We start from the raw sequence: 16,679 nt of genomic DNA on the forward strand, positions 1-16,679 counted from the left end.
TTTCCCCCTTCCTTCTTTTTTCCTTCGTTCGTTCGTTCGTTCCTTCCTTCCTCCCTCCTTCATCTCCCCCTTCTTTCCTTCCTCCCTCCTTCCTTCCCTCCCTTCCTTCCTTTTTCTATCTCCATCCCTCTAGGACAGAGGGATGCACATAATAGTAGAATCAACAAATGAGGATGTGAATCTTGGCCACTATCCCTTTCTTCTCCTGTAGTTTCAGGATATAATTTCCTTATCAGACCCTTTTGGACCCTTTCTGGGCTGCAGATAGGGAAGCTGGAATCAAATCCCACACACTTACTCTGTAGTCCTGTATAGATCACTTAACCTTTGTAGATCCTAAGAAACCCTCTTCTCTTTGAGATCATAGTCTGACTGAAATTTCTAGTGGAAGGAAGTTACCCACACTGAAAAAAAATCACAGTTCCACAGAGCTGCCTGTCAAGCTGTGATGACTTGGGTTATTCAGAAACCGTTTCTGATCTGGAGAGCAAGAACACTTAAGAGGGGTAGATTTGTGTCTGGAAGCTACTTTGCAGGTTATTTACATGAAAAATTCTTAAGCTTTTTTTGTGTGTGTCATGGACACCTTCAACAATTTGGTGAAACTATGGATCCCTTCTCAGAATAATCTTTTAAAATAATTATTAAAGGAAATATTAAATTCTAATGAGAACTTGGTGAAAATTATATGTATATAAACATTTATGTATGTGTGTGTGTGTGTGTGTGTGTGTGTTTATTTTCCACATCCAAGTTCATTGATCTCCAGAAATCAATTCACAGGTGCCTTGAGAGGGGGACCACTAACTACAGATTAAGAATCCTTGGTGTAGAGTCCAAGGGAACTTTTTTTTTTTTTTTTTTTTTTTTGCCAAGGGCTATTTGGATATTTATAAACATCATTCATGGACCATACAAAATGATCAATTTAAAGAACTCAAGCAGTGGAAAATTGTTGTCTGCAGTTGCTTGAAAAGTCTAAACCTAATGATTTTGCAGGCCTTATTTGGCCTGTAGGTCAGATATTTTCCACCCCTGGTCTAGACTCACCATTTTCTTTACAGAGAAAGAAACTGAGGCTTACAGAGTTTAAATGATTTGTCCAAGTAATAAGTGGCAAAATTGGATTTCAACCCAGATTCTCAGAATTCCACTTTCCCTCTATATCACATTTTTCTATCCTCAGGGCCCCTGGTATAGAAGAAAACCTTAGATCTGTGGCCCTTCCATGGAGATAGCTTATACATGTGTGCTTTTTTGAGAAAAGCATTGACAAGTATTCCTACAAGTCTTCTATGTGCATCCCGGCAACTGTTCTAGGTAGGGGACAGGTCAGGTGAAGAAAGATAGGCTAGCTACCAGTTGATAAAAGGCAGTTAGTTACAAAGCTGAATGGTTCTGTCTCAACATCTAGAGAAAGATGTTTTTTGGTACCAAATGCTGAACTATTACCAGATCACCAATGCTTCTTTTATCCTCCTTCTGCCTGCTGCTGCTGCTGCTGCTGCTGTCCTCCTGAGGTTCTTAATAGGGAGAGGCTGAGCTGGAGCAATTATGAGGCTGGTGGGTGAAGCTAGGCCATGGAAAAGTGCTCCAGGTGACAGATGGAGGGGAAGGAGAAAAGGAAAGGGGCAGAAATGCTGTCTGCATCAAGAGTTATTCCTAGAAAATTACTGTTCCTTCTATAGATGACAAGCCCCTTAGCTTCCTAAAAAGTTCTGTGATCTATTCCTATATTCCTGTCAGGAATTTCCTCATTAATAAAAGGTTCTTCACTCTTTTTTGGTGAGTTGGACTCCTTTAGCAGTCTGGTGAAGTCTATGGGCCTTGTTTCTCTGAATATATTTAAATTCATAAAATAAATACATAGGATTACAAAGGAAAACAATCATATTGAATTACAATTATCCAAATATAAAAAATTTAAAGATCTCAAAATTTTCCACAGGCCTATTAGGGGTTTGTGGTGCTCAGGTTATGAACCTCTGTTTTACATGGTCAGATATGTCATCTCATTTCAGGAATTCTGCCATATGCTCCATAATTCACATAAGAAGATTGCATTCTTGACCTCCACTCACCAGGACCTGCATTCTTAGCAGTCAGAATGTATTGCATTGAGCCACCTGTAATCTCTCCATTAGGATCCCTTATGCTCAGGGGGTACCCTTGAAAGGCATCTGGCTGGAATTAGGGGTACAGTCTGTGGTTAGGATTAAAGCCTGAATCTAGAAGTCAGAACAAAACTAATGGGCCCACATGACCAGCAAACCTAAGATCATAGGCCAGGGTTTTTTTTTTAATTGACTCACAGAACCAGAGTTCCTGCCAACCTCCTATCTTTCTCCTTCTGACTTTTTTTTTAATCTGACCTCAAGCTGCCAAGAGCCCCTCAACCTTTGTGACTACAGACAAAGCTCTTTTTTCCTCTTCTATTCCCATCCCCTAGAAGGAAGTCTGTCTGAGATCACAGCTTAAAGAGAAACCAAAGTAGGTACCTCTCCTGTTGTAATGGAAAGAGTACCAGGCAGAAAATGAGGATTCCTGGGCTGGGAGACTCCTCTGCTCTTCCACTAATAATACCTATCCCTTGCAGATAGTACTATAAAGTTTGCTTTACAAACATGATCACATTTTGTTCTCACAATAGCCCTATTATAGGCATCATCCCCATTTTATAGAGGAGGAAACTAAGGTTCACAGCAGCAAAATGATGTGTCAAATGATAGCTGTTAAGTCAAAAAGATAGCTGGAGTCAAGATGAAAATTTATGGTTTCCCTGATATCAGGTCCAATGTTGATCAGATCAGATCAATGTGATCTTAGTTTAGTGATATTCGTTAGACTCTGGTTCCTTACTAGTTCATAAGTATTGGAGCTTTTAACACAAAGGTAGAAAGTCTTCTCTCACTGGTTCTACTTAGATGCTGTGGGATAAAGCTTATGACTACAATATGGTTTTGGATAGATAAAGCTTATTTAAAAGAAACAAGACAGGTGTGAGTGTAGGAGAATGGTGTTGGGAATAACATTCTATATCAAAAAGGTATCCTGAGCTAATGAAATCTAGGAACCTGAACATGGAAGCCCTCAGGTAAACTCAAAGGTAGGAGAAAAAAACAGAAGGGATTTCACCAGTGACATATACTACAGACCACCTGGGCAGAAAGAAGCAGAGGAATTTGGAAAGCATATCTGAGCCCAGAACAGAGAAAGCATGCTATAGTAGTTATGTGGAAGTTCAATTAACCGGCCATCTGCTGGAGCTCGAGGCCAAAAGCAGAGCAGCTAATAATTTCTTGACTTGTTTTAATGATAATTTCATCCTTCAAAAGAGGAAGGAAACAACAAGGGGAAATTTTACATTAGCTCTGATTTTTACTAACAGAGAGGGGAAGATGGTTGCTGGACTGTGGAGGCTGGTAATCTTTGGGGAAAGAGGCCACTCCACCTAGTCGTTGTGATTTAAAAAAGGAGGAAGCTTCCCTCCTACTTTTCTCAAGAAGCCTTTCCCAATCCAATGTACTCACAGTACCTTTCATCTGTTGATCATCCCAGTTTATCCTGTACATACCTTATTTGTGTATAGTTGATCTTATTTGATTGTGAGATACCTGAGAACAGGTACCATCTTTGGCTATTTTTTTTTTTATCCCCAGTGTTTAGCAAGGTGCCTGGCATATAAGCTGGCTCTTAATAAATGTCTATTGACTGACTGAAATGAACCCTAGATTTTTGAAAAGCAAATTTCAAGGGATTTAGAAGAACAATAAGCAGAATCTCAGGACTGAAAATTATGCTGCAATAAGGGCAGGAAGGAAGAGGAACTCTTAAGAATAAAATACTAAAGACACAAAAGGAAACAATTCCAGTGACAAGGAAAACCAGGAATTGTTTGAAGAGAGACCTATGTGGATGCACAAGGAACTCGCCAATCAGATTAGTTGAAAAACAAAATACACACAAAAGATAAAAGCAAGAACAAGTAATGCAATAAAAGTAAAAGAGCACAACGCAGTCCTGTTAAAATAGTGACAATGCTAAAAGCTCAAAATGGTGAGGATAGTTAAGGACAACCAAAATGGGGTTGTTTGGTTGCCTTTGTTGTTTTATTGAGGAAAAGAAGTTCAGAGATATATGTGGGAAAAAAGAGAAAGGAGTATGCATTTATATAATATCTACTTTGTGTCAGTCACTGTGCTAAGAGTTTGATAAATACCATCTCATTTGATCCTCACAACAACCTTGCAAGGTTATCTCCATTTTACAGTTGAGAAAATGGAGGCAGACTGAAATTAAGTGATTTGTCCAGAGTCACACAGGTAGTAAGTATCTGAGGCTAGATTTGAATCCAGGTCTTCCTAACTCCATGTTCAGGGGTGGATCGGATGATAACTGACAACAGAAAGAAAGCAGAGTTGATCAAAACTGATTTTGCTTCTGTTTTCTCTGCCAAGGAGAATGACCTTTGAATCAGAAATGACAGAACAAAAATAGGTAACTGGGAATTGGTAATCCCAGAGAAATAAAGAGATAGGAAGAGAGTACCTGATTGCCCTTGGTGAAATTTTACATTGGCTCTGATTTTTTACTAACAGAGGAGTCATCTGGCAGAGATGAGCAACACTCTTGGATATTGAAAGAACTGCTAGAATTCATCAGCTTCCATAGGTTAAATGATCATCTCCATGTAGATGATTCCCAGATTTATAAATCTAGCTCTCCTTTTCTTCCTAAGCTCCAGTCCTACTTTACCAAATATCTACTTGGCATTACAAACTAGATGTCCTATAGGTATCTCGTTTCAACATATACTGAACAGAACCCATCTTTATCTTCCAAACCCAACTCTCTTCTACCCTTTCTTCTTTCTGTTAAGAGCACTGCATTATCTATCATTTTTCAAGTCACCCAGTAATAACCTCAGAGTCATTCTTAACTCATCACTCTCCCTCGCTCTATATCTCTCTAGACATAACTAACTAGTCCTCCTTCCACAACATCTCCCACCTCAACTGACTTCTCTCCACTCATTTGGCCATCAGCCTAGCACATTCTAGCACCTTGAATATCCCTTCCTTGGACCTTTGCACTAGTCTTCCAACTGATTTTCCTGCTTCTAGTTTCTCTCCTCTTCAAAGCAATTCCCAAACACAGAGTTGGCAGTGGCAGTCTGAATGTATAAGACTGACCTTGCCATTTCCTAGCTCAACAAAATCCAGTGGCTCTCTAATACCTTAGAATGAAATATAGAGTTCTCTGCCATTTAAAGCCCTTTATAATCTGGTTCCAGCTTCTTTTTCTAGGCGAAATGTACATTATCCCTGCTCATATATTCTCTCCCTAGCCAAACTGGCCCTATTTCCTATTTCATGTATATGACACTTCATCTTCTATCACCATGCTTTTGCAAAGGCATGCCTGGAATATACTCTTTTCTCACCTCTACCTCTTAGAATTCCTAGTTTCCTTCAAAATCATCTTAAATGTCAACTCTTATATAAAGCCTTTTGTGAGCAACATGGCTGCTAATGCCTGCCCCACCAAAACAACTCATCTCTTGTATAGATGCTATGTATACTTATATATGTACATGTTATCTGCTCCATAGAATATAAACTTCTTGAGAAGACTTTCATTTGCCTTTGAGTCTCCACTGACTGGTACATACTAGGTGCTTAATAATGCTCATTGTTTGATTGATGGAATTACAAAAGACAGTCAATAGTGTTTGAAAGATAATAGAAAAGGGAGAGGTACCGCTGAATTGGAAAAAGGCAAATGCTCTAATTTTCCAAAAAGGGAAGAGAATTGAGTCATTAATAAGTTTGAATTCAATCCCTACTAAAGTTCTAGGTCAGATGATTTTAAAATGGTTGATTCACATCTACAAAAGGAAATGGTGATTATAAAAAGTCAGCATATCTTCTTGAAGACCATTTCAAGCCTGTTTAACCACTTTTCACTCTCTGACAGGCTTACTAAACTAATATATCAGGACATTGCCATAGACATAGTTTATCTAGATTTTAACAAAGCTTTAGAGAAAATATTTCATATTGTGGAAAAGATGTAGGAGCGTAGATTAGATGATAGTACAATTAGATGTATGGCTAAACTGCCAGACTCAGAGGGTAGTCGTTAATGGCCCAACGTTGACTTGGTAGGTCTCTCCAATGAAGTACCGCAGGGGCCAATGCTTAGCTATTTAACATTCTCTCCCCCAAAGATTTGGATGATGGCAGAGATAGCATGCTCATCAAGTTTACAGAGGACAGGGAGCTTAGAGGGATAGTTAACAAACCTTGTAACATGGTAAGGCTTAATGGGTTGGAGCCTGAATCTAATAAAGTGAAATTCAATAGTCATATATGTCAAGTCTAACATAGTTTCAAAATATCGAAACCTCTTCAAATTCAGCCTCAGACACTTAACACTATCTGTGTGACCCTAGGCAAGTCACTTAACTCCAAATACCTTGAAAACAAACAAACAAACAAAAAAAAAAAAAAACCCAAAACCTCATAAAAACAGGATAGAGCAAAATTAGTTAAAATGAAATTTGTTTGAAAAAGATCTGTAGGTCTTAGTGGGCTGTAACCTTAATATGAGTGAGCAGTATCATGTGGCAGACAGAAAAGCTAACATGATCTTGGACTGAGAGGTAATGTTTAAGGAAGTGACAGTCCTACACTTAATTCTGTCAGATAGTCTGTGGAATACTATGTTAAGCTTTAGGTGTTTAAGGATAGTTTAAGGATAACCTAGAGAATACCCAGCTTGATTGTCCTTGACCAAGATGATGAGGGCCTTAAATTCATGTCACAAAAGGATTGGCGATAAAGGGCCTGGAGAAGAATGGGTAAAAGATGACCTAGAGAACAGGGATTACACTTGTTCTGTTTGTCCTCAAAAGGAAGAACCAAGAGCAATAGATGAGAGCAATAAAGAGACAAATTTAGGGCTGATCTCAGGGGGAAAAACCTTTCTAATCATTAAAGCCATCCCAAAGTAACAGAAGTGACTCAAGAGATGCTAGGCTCTCTCTTTTCACACTGAGGCCCAACGACAACCAGTTGGGCATGTCCCAGTGAGAATTCCTTGTAGGGATGGGTTGGAAGAGATGGTTGCCGAGTGTCTTCCCACTCTAAAAACCTTTGATCCTGTGGTACTTTATATAGCTGATGGGATGAAAAGGGCCCTGGGCTGGCAAGAACTCATGAACCAGCTCTACCACAGCTAGGAGGGCTAGCTTTCTGAGACTCAGAGTTCTCTTTTGTAACATGGCCATCATGAAGTTTGCCTTGACAACTATTTACAAGGATCTTTTGAGTTAGTGAATGTGAAATGCTTTGAAAAGCATATAAAAGCATTTGCTGGTGTGAGAGATTGTCTAGCAATGAAACAAATGGCATTTTCTGGCTGGATGAAGGGAAGAATTCCTATAACCTGCTTTAGACTTTGAGGGAGTGTGGCAAATAAAATAATGCACCTTCAGGTTTATAAAACAGATCACATCACACATACACACACACAGACACACACGTATTAGGTAGAAACCAGTTCAAAGAATTTGGGATTTGGGGTCAGAGAACTGGTTTTAGCCCCAGCTTTTCTACTTAACTATGTTATCACCTTACACAAGTTTCTGCCTGACTCTGTTTCCTTATCTGTAAAAAAAGGAAAACAGTTAACTACAATACCTAACTCATGGGGTTGCTATAAGGCTCAAATAAGATAATGCATAGAAAATGTTTTGCTAGTTTTAAAACAAATATTTTTATACAGAAATGTTCTAGGATTTCTGCGTATTTGGAGGAGGGGAACTGAGGAAATAAAGCCCCTGCCCTCAAATGGTCCACAGTCTAATTGAAGAGACATGGATCATACAGCAAACAATTAGGGGATGATAAAACGCATTATAAAATTGGTATTAGGCTTGGATATCTTCAGGGATCAAAACTTTAAGGTTTATAGAGGCTTTAATCACAACAACCCTATAAAGTACACAGAGCAAGAATTACTATTCCTCATCTTCCAGAAGAGAAAGCTGAAGCTCAAGAAGTGAAGATCCTCATCCCTGTCTGTTCAGGAACCCCTGACACTAATTCTACCATTCCCTCTTCTATACCACACTGTACCTTTAGCAGTGAAGAGCAAAGGGAGTGGCCAGGCCTATGGGTTGGGATTATTAGAGACAGTTTCATAGATGACTTCATCCCAGGAAGGTAGGCAGAGGCAGGATACATGGATAAGAGATGATAGGGCATATCACTCTGGAGAAGAAAATGGGGGAGAGGGGAGGAGGATATGTAATAAACAGGGAGGAAACTGGCTTGTGTATGGGCTCCATTGGGAAGAAAGGGAGGTAAGGTGACCTTTGCCTCATGCCCATCTGCTGAGTTGACAGCTGGCTGGGGGATTCCCTCCTGTGAACTATCACCTTCACCAGTTTTGGAACTGCCAGGGATCTCTGGAAACAGGACAGCACTCTGGAAAGATCTGTCCTTGGAGAATGGGGGTCAGTGAACAGAGGGTTCTCTTATTCACTGTCAGCTTCAGTCATCTTAGACTGTCATCATTTCCATTTGGGAGAGATCATATCTTAACTTTCTTCATGTCTCCTTCAATGATTAACAAAGCTATGCACAGAGTAGGTGCTTAATAAATGATCAATGTATTGTGTTGCACACCTGTATCAGCTTGCTTACTTTCATGGAGGGATAGGATTTGGAACTCAAAACTTAAAAAAAAAGTTTAAAATTGCTTTCACATGTAATTGGAGAAAAAAATTATCTAAAAAAATTATCAATGCATTGAATGAATCCTTTGGAGGGTCTGGCAAGTCCCCATATCTTTCTGGGAATCCCCAATTCTTCCTGTGCAAAGAGAAACTAGAGGGGTATGGAAGAGACAAGGCTAGGGGGGTACGGAAGAGACAAGGACAGATTCAACCCAGCTGGAAAGGGTTTCCACTATGAGGAAACTCCCAACAAAGTCAGAAAATTATGGTATAGCAAGCAGAATTTCTTTCTGGACCCATACTCGGAAAAGTCAAGTCCTGTTGGTATTTTCAAACTAGGGCTGCCTAATCTTCATTCAAGGCCTTTCCCATACTCAAACAGCCAGGTTTTTAACCTAAGGAATGTGTATTTGTTTTTTTTTTTTTTAAATAGTTTGATAACTATTTCAAATAGTCCTGTGTATTTTAATCCAATAGAGTAATTTTACACATTTTATTTTTATACATTTAAAAATCTTCTGAGAAAGTGTTCATCAAATAGACAAAAGGGTCACAAAAAGGTCACGAGAAAAAAAAAAGATTTAAAACACCTGAGTCAGAAGGAGCTTTATCCTGTACTTCTTTCTATCACTGAAATGTCCCTGTATCTCAGATGGAAAGGGGCAATCAACCAAAGAACAAGGTCCTTTGACATACGGCGTAGGATTAGGGCAGAAAAGGGAGGTTGCTCTGGATCTTTGCTCATGAAGCTCTATCTTCCTGGAATATCCCTTTTCTCTCAGCCAGTCTTCTGAGGTTGGCTCAAGTCTCACCTCCTGCATGAAACCTTCCTTCCTTTATTGAGGCTAATTCTAACTTCCCATCACCCTTTAACACCTTCAATCTCTCCAACCAGCCCAGAACTTACCAGGCCAACTCTAGAGTGTTGGCTGTACTCTTCCTTTCTTCTAGATCTCTACTCCTCAGGGAACCAGTTCAATTCTAGACCATCCTTTCCCTATTCTCTATTTCTTTACTCTGATTTTATTTTCCTTGTTCCTAGACAAATCTTAACATGGATTACTCTCACCATCTTCCTCCCTTGCTCCTAACTCAACATGCTGTTGAATAGAGCTCGAAGAAGTCTCCCCACTATGCTGACTGGTTCCATACAAATTTATTCTCTCTAGTCTCACATGTGCATTTTTACTGATTAATTTTATATCCCATCCCCCCAGAAGCCGGTCCAAACCCCACTTTTTTCCCTCAAGCATCCAACAATAATACTCTCTCACACTTAGATGAACTCCACACCTCATACTTCTATAAAATTGAGACTATTTGTCTCCTCTTCTTATCTGGCAATTTCTCCCCTCCATCTTAGCTCCTTGACATCATACTCCACATTTCCTGTTCTACTCCCTAGCAAAATTAACACTTCCACTTGTACCATGGATTCCATTTATCCCTTTCTCTCCAGAAGATTGAGTCTATCATCACTGACTTTCCCTCTAATCTTAATCTCTTCCTTCTCTATTGGTTCCTTCCCTACTGTCTAGAAAAATGCCCACTCTTCCCCACATTAAAAACCCTCTCACTGAATCCTACCATTTCTACTCTCATCTTATGCCTTTCCTCCCTTTCTCTGCAAAACTCTGGAAAAACCATCTACATTGAGTACCTCTACTGGTTTTTCTCTTGGTCTCAGAAACTCTGCTCTCTAGCTTCTGACCTCATCATTTGGCTGATACTGTCTTCTTCAAAATCACTAACAATTTTTAAATTCCCTAATCCAATGACCGCTTCTCTATCCTCAATCTCCTTGACCTTTTGATACTATTGACTACCCTTTCCTCCTCCCTTTTTTCTCTTTGAGTTTTCATGATGCTGTTTGCTCCCTTCTGTTTCCCTCCTACCCAACTATTCCTTTTCAGATTCCTTTAGTAATTAACCATCCCTGTCATACTACCTGACTGCAGAGGCACCCACAGCTCTGTCTTGGGCTCTCTTTTCTCTTTATACACTTATTTGTGACCTCATTAGCTCTCACGGGTTCAATCACCATTTCTAGGCAGATGACTTCCAGATCTATTACAGAATTTCAAAAAATCTTAGCATTATATTAGGCCTTAATAGCTTAATAATAAGTTTTAATAATTTAATGCTGTACCAAGACTTTTGGAATACCCTGAGTACCTAGCTATAGTCTCTCTCCTGAGATCTAATCTCATGCCCAATGGCCTAGAAGATATTTCCGACTGAATGTCCTGTAGGCATCTCAGAATTAACATGTGCAAATCTGAACTCACTTTCACCCAAAACTCTTCTAAATTTCCCTGTTTACTTCAAATGAACCGTCACCTATATTAGATCCTCCAATATCATCCTTGACTTGTTATTCTCATACACCCTATATATTCAATCACTTGCCAAATCTTGACACTTCTAATCTGAACAAGATCTCTCTACTATGTCCCCTTATTTCTACTCACCCTCCATGCTTCCTCATCCATTTCTCTCATGCCCTGTTTGGTATCTCTACCACAAGTTTCCCTTCACTCTAATCAACCCTCCCTACAGTTACTAGGGTAGAAATTTAAAAGTGCAGGCTTGATCATGTCAACAAATTGCAGACGCTCCCCCGATGCCTTGAGGTTCCATTAGGAACAACAGCACCCTTCTGGCCTTTCCAGTCTTTTAAAACATTTCTTTCCTTGGACTTTGTGATTCAGCTAAACTAGACAAGTTGGTGTTTCAGCACAAGACACTAGATCTCCCACCTCCATGCCTTTGCTTCTCACCCTTAGAATATAATGCCTACTGACTTCCATCTCTTAACATCTGATTTCCCATTTAAATTTTAAAAATTTTTTATTTTCTTCCCAATTTCCTTTAAGACTCAGCTCAAGTCCCTCCTTTTGTCTTTCCCAGAAACTTTTCTGATCCTTCCCTCATACTAGTCTCTCTATCCCATATCCACCTTGTGTTTATTTTTTAAGTGAACTATGTATATATTTATATTTATACATGCTGTCTCCTCTACTTAAATAGGAGCTCCTTGAAGGACTAGTTGACTTTTTCCCTTTGATCTCCATTGTCTCAAACACAGTAAACAATTAATAAGCACAGGCGGACTGAGATGTTGTCAATCCCATTGCTGTCAGGACACAAGTCGCACTAGCCGCACTTCACGAACCACTTGTAAGTCCCACCTCCTTCGGGAAGCCCTCCTTTCCTTTCCAAGCCACACTGTAAAATACAGACAAGGCCTGAGTCTTGGATTGCTTCTCCTCCCTGCCCCCCCCCCCCCCCCCCCCACGATCCAGCCCAGTTGCACAAAGCTGGCACTCAAGAAACACTCACTGATTGGAGATGAAGAGCCAAGCTCTCCCTTTCAGGGGGACCCTGAGACGGGAAGGGAGTGTGAGGGCCAGGCTCTCGGAGCGCTGACATGGGCATGGGGACAAGTACATGTGTGGGCTTGCATCCTCGCATACAGGGTGCGTGCACGCTCCTGAGGTACACACTGTGTGGTACACGCATGCTACTGAGCCAAGCACTGATACAGGGAGGAGGGATGCATTCTCTCGTTGGTGGTCCACAGACTTCGAGCCTTGCCCCCTGCAGTCCTCGGCCGGTTCCCACCCCCACAGGGAGGGGGGGCGGCAGGCTCGGAAAACATCAGGGGAGCAGGGGGTCCGACTGGCTGAGACCTGGAGCCGGACGGCCGTACCCGGCCGAGCCACACCCCAAACTGTTTTTGTCCCGGGGAAAATTTTCCTAGTGGTGCTTCTGTTGTGGTAGGAAGGTAGATAATAAGCAGAAACCCCGCATTCGGGCTTCCTCGTCACGTGGTGCCTCTCAGCCGGGAGGGATGGGGAAATGATGGCCAGAGGCCCCTCCAAAATCGCCCCCCACCCCGCCAGCTCCGCCGAGAACTCCAGAAGGCTGCCGTTCCTCCTCCCTTTCTCTACCCCCCTCCCCACCCTGAGAACGTGTCATTAGGGCCTCCTCGGCTCCCAGGGCAGTGGCAATGAATGCGGGAACATACCTCCTCGCCTCAGATGGGCGTTTGCTCTTCCCCTCCTCGGCTGTGATTGATTAAAGGATCAGGGACATCTGAGAGCCTGGCCGTGGCGGGAGCCGCCACTGCGACTCCCTTTGGACTTGAAGAGCTTCCTTGCCTGCTGCTTGCCGCTGCCGTGGGCTGTCAGGCAGCTTTTAATCAAGGTTTGCTTATATCTGCAAAGGCCTTTCCCACAGGGAGGGAGAGAGGGGGAAAAAAGGTGGGGGAGGGGAGGGGGAGGCAGGGGAGAGGAAGGAGGAGGAAAGGAGGAGAGGGGGAGAATGCATTAATATTTCAGCTACCCTCGGTGCTTATCTCTTCCCCTCCTCCCTCCCTGCTGCCCACCCCTGCTCCTTCATAGGGAGAGGGTCACCACTGGGGAGGAATGGGATGAAGGGCAGAGCGCTGGGTCACAAGGCCTCCCCACCCCCACCGTGCCAGCGCCCATCTTCCAAGTTTCCAGCTGGGAAGGCAAAGGAGAGATTATCCAGCCAGGACAGTGAGCAGATGGCAGCTAATTCATCTCAATAAGCATTTATTAAATACCTACTAAGTGCCAGGCACAGTGCTAGTACCTGCCCTCAAGGAGACCAAATTCTACGGAGTCACCCTTAAAACTGAGAGGGATTTGTCCACCCAAGGACCACTGGGACTAAAAAAGGCTTAGGGGAACGAGGGGGGTGTGAGGAAGAGAATGCTTGCGTATTGCTGATTTCCGAAGGGGGCAATCCGTGCCAAAAACAGCGTGGTCAGCAGGGAGAGAACTGGGATGCTAAGGGAAGAATGGATGAAGGAAATACTAGCATTCATCTTTTCCCTCAACATTAGCTCTAGCATCCTCTGCACCTCCCATGGCATTGGTCCCAGACAGGAGAAAGTAAAGGCAGAGGGGGGAGGAAGCTACATGTAAGTCAGGGTCAGAGGAGGAAAGAAGGGCTGAGAAAAATAGAGACTAGAGGTAGAGAAGGCATGTTTAGAAGAAAAAGGGGAGTCTGGAGATAGCCTGGTTAAATAATCCTGGTTATGGAAGCTGAGCGTATAGCTAGGTACCACAATCCCTCCTTTTCTCCCCGGCCTGACCCTCTCCGCTCCAGCCAGGCCCCCAGAGGTGATGGGATGGAGTGTAGGGGACAGAATGGTGGACTTGTAGCTGAGGACATATAGGTTTGAATCTCAGTTCAGAACCTCAACAAGTAATATAATTTCCCTGAACCTCAATTTCTCATTTGTACAATCAGAATAGTAAAGTATCCATCTCACGTGTTTGTGAGAATCACTTTGCCCTATATAAATATAAGCTGTTATTATTGTGCCATATTTATTCCCATCTCCACCCTTGCTCCCTTCCAAAGCTTTTTCCTTCAAACTATACTACAACTCTAAATCTCTTCGATCATTCAGGGTCTGGCTTCAGTCCCCATCTTGTGTGCCGCCTTCCCAAGGCACTCTGACCCACACAAATATTTTCTTCCTCTGATTTGTATAGACCTGTCCTAGTCTTGTCTCTCCTGCTAGGATGAATCCCTCTAAAATCAGGGAATGTCTCTAAGCCCAAAGCTCCTTTAACCTTCCCTAATTTTTCTGGAGAGCCCTACTTTTCTTCCAGTCTCACAGATTCACAATGTAGAATCATCCTTCACTCTCCCCTCTCACTCACCCTCCAAATCCAATCACTTGCCAATTTTTGTCTATTATACCTCCTCCACATCTCTCATGTCTGTCCTTTTCTCTCTCCTTGGATCACAACCACTCCTGTTCAGGACCTAATCATTTCTTGTCTGGACTACTGCAACACTGTCCTAATTGGTCTTCCTAGCTCCGTTCTCTTTCCCCTTTCCAAACCAAATTCCACAAAGATGCAAGTTGTGTTTCTCCCCTGCTCAAGCTTCAGTAGTTCTCCATAGTCATTAGGATAAAATTCTAACTCCTCTGGTTTTTAAAACCCTTCACAATCTGGCTTCAGATTATCTTTCCAGGCTTACTTGCCCATTATTCCTTTTCGCGAGCTCTACTCTCTAGACAAACTGGCTGACTTACTGCTCCCCATACCTGACATTCGATCTCCCAATCCCCCTTTTTGTACTCATGCTTGGAATGCTTTTTCTCCTTATCTCTTTCTTTTGGAACCCTGTGTCTGCCTTCAAGGCTCAAGTAACAAACACCTTCTTCGAGAGGTCTTTTCCTGACTTTCCCAGTCTTTAGTGCCCTGAAATGAGATCACTTTGCATATGTTTTGTACACATTCTTTATTTTCTTAGCTGTAAACCTGGCATTCCCCACCCCCACCCCAAGCGAACATTTGCTTTTTGATGGCAGGGATTGGTTAAGTTTTTGTATTTTATGTCCTAGCAGCTAGCACAATTCTTGGCACAAAGTAGCAGCTCAATAAATATATGTTAAAGATACAGAGACCTTCAATACAGACGTTGTACTAGATCCATTCATTGTTCATTCATTCCTGCCCATGCCAGAGTGCCAGTGTAGATGCTGTGAGAGATACAGAGAAGACATTGGACTGTTCTTAAGCAATTCATAATTTAATATAGAAAGGTATACTTTAACCTATACAATATAAGGTAGTTTGCTGTAACTGCCAGGGACATAATACAAACCTAAGTTTGGGGGCATTCAAAGAAGGGAGATATCATATCTATTTGAAGAAAACAATAGGAATCACAGATCAAGGAAAGTATTGTGGAAGAGGTAGCATCTGAGCTGAAAAAAAGGAAATCCAAGAAATTTAATCAGGGTAGGATCTGTAACAGGAAGTGCTAGGGGATTTTTCAGTCCCTTCTCCCTGAAGGAGACCCCAGTTAGGACACAAGCAAGGATAAGGTCTGGTGCCATTCCCCCTTCTTTTTCAAAATATACAAATAGTCTACTGAATTTGGGATAAGAATACCTAGATTTGAATCCTTTCACTTACACTTACACTAAGCTCTTTCACTTACTATTTGGCCAAAGTAAATTCATCTTTAAGATCATATAGTTGGTGCTGGGAAAATTGGAAACTAATATGGCAAAAATTAATGTGGCTTTGACCCACATCTAACACCATATACCAAGATAAGGTTGACATAAAGAATGATATTATAAACAAATTTGAAGAACATAGGATAGTTTACTTCTCAGATTTGTGGAGGAGGAAGAAATTTGTGACCAAAGAACTGGAGATCATTATTGATCACAAAATAGATAATTTTGATTATATTAAGTTAAAAAGTTTTTCTACAAACAAAATTAATGCAGACAAGATTAGGAGAGAAGCAATAAACTGGGAAAATATTTTTACAGTCAAAGGTTCTGATAAAGGCCCATTTCTAAAGTATATAGAGAATTAACTCAAATTTATAAGAATTCAAGCCAATCTCCAATTGATAAATGGTCAAAGGATATGAACAGATAGTTTTCAGATGAAGAAATTGTAACTATTTCTAGTCATATGAAAAGGTGCCCCAAATCACTATTGATCAGAGAAATGCAAATTAAGACAACTCTAAGATACCACTACACATCTCTCAGATTGGCTAAGATGACAGGAAAAGGTAATGATGAATGTTGCAGGGGACGTGGGAAAACTGAGACACTAATATATTGTTGGTGGAGTTGTGAATGGATCCAACTATTCTGGAGAGCAATTTGGAATTATGCTCAAAAAGTTATCAAACTGTGCATACACTTTTTTTTTTTAGAATTTTTTTTCACAGTATATATGCATGAGTAATTTTTTTTTATAATACTATCCCTTGTATTCATTTTTCCAAATTATCCCCCCCTCCCTCCTTTCCCTCCCCCCGATGACAGGCAATCCCATACATTTTACATGTGTTATAATATAACCTAGATACAATATATGTGTGTAAATACCATTTTCTTGTTGCACATTAAGTA

General features: G+C 41.2%; 1 protein-coding gene across 10 annotated transcripts in view; it reads right to left on the reverse strand.

The window, feature by feature from the left end:
• RAI1 (retinoic acid induced 1) overlaps nt 1–16,679 on the reverse strand; it is a 312,902-nt gene that overhangs the window by 76,825 nt on the left and 219,398 nt on the right. For 4 of the 10 annotated variants that reach the window (XM_074281575.1, XM_074281579.1, XM_074281577.1 and 1 more), the window contains exon 2: nt 12,774–12,964. The exons of 2 other annotated variants lie outside the window; for them this stretch is intronic. The gene's annotated coding sequence lies outside the window, so the exon portion shown is untranslated. Of the gene's footprint in view, nt 1–12,773; nt 12,975–15,200; nt 16,554–16,679 lie in introns of those variants that run through there. 4 more of the 10 variants (XM_074281574.1, XM_074281573.1, XM_074281588.1 and 1 more) reach the window with 4 other exon arrangements.

The sequence above is a fragment of the Sminthopsis crassicaudata genome, chromosome 1, assembly GCF_048593235.1.
Source record: "Sminthopsis crassicaudata isolate SCR6 chromosome 1, ASM4859323v1, whole genome shotgun sequence".
NCBI lineage: Eukaryota > Metazoa > Chordata > Mammalia > Dasyuromorphia > Dasyuridae > Sminthopsis > Sminthopsis crassicaudata.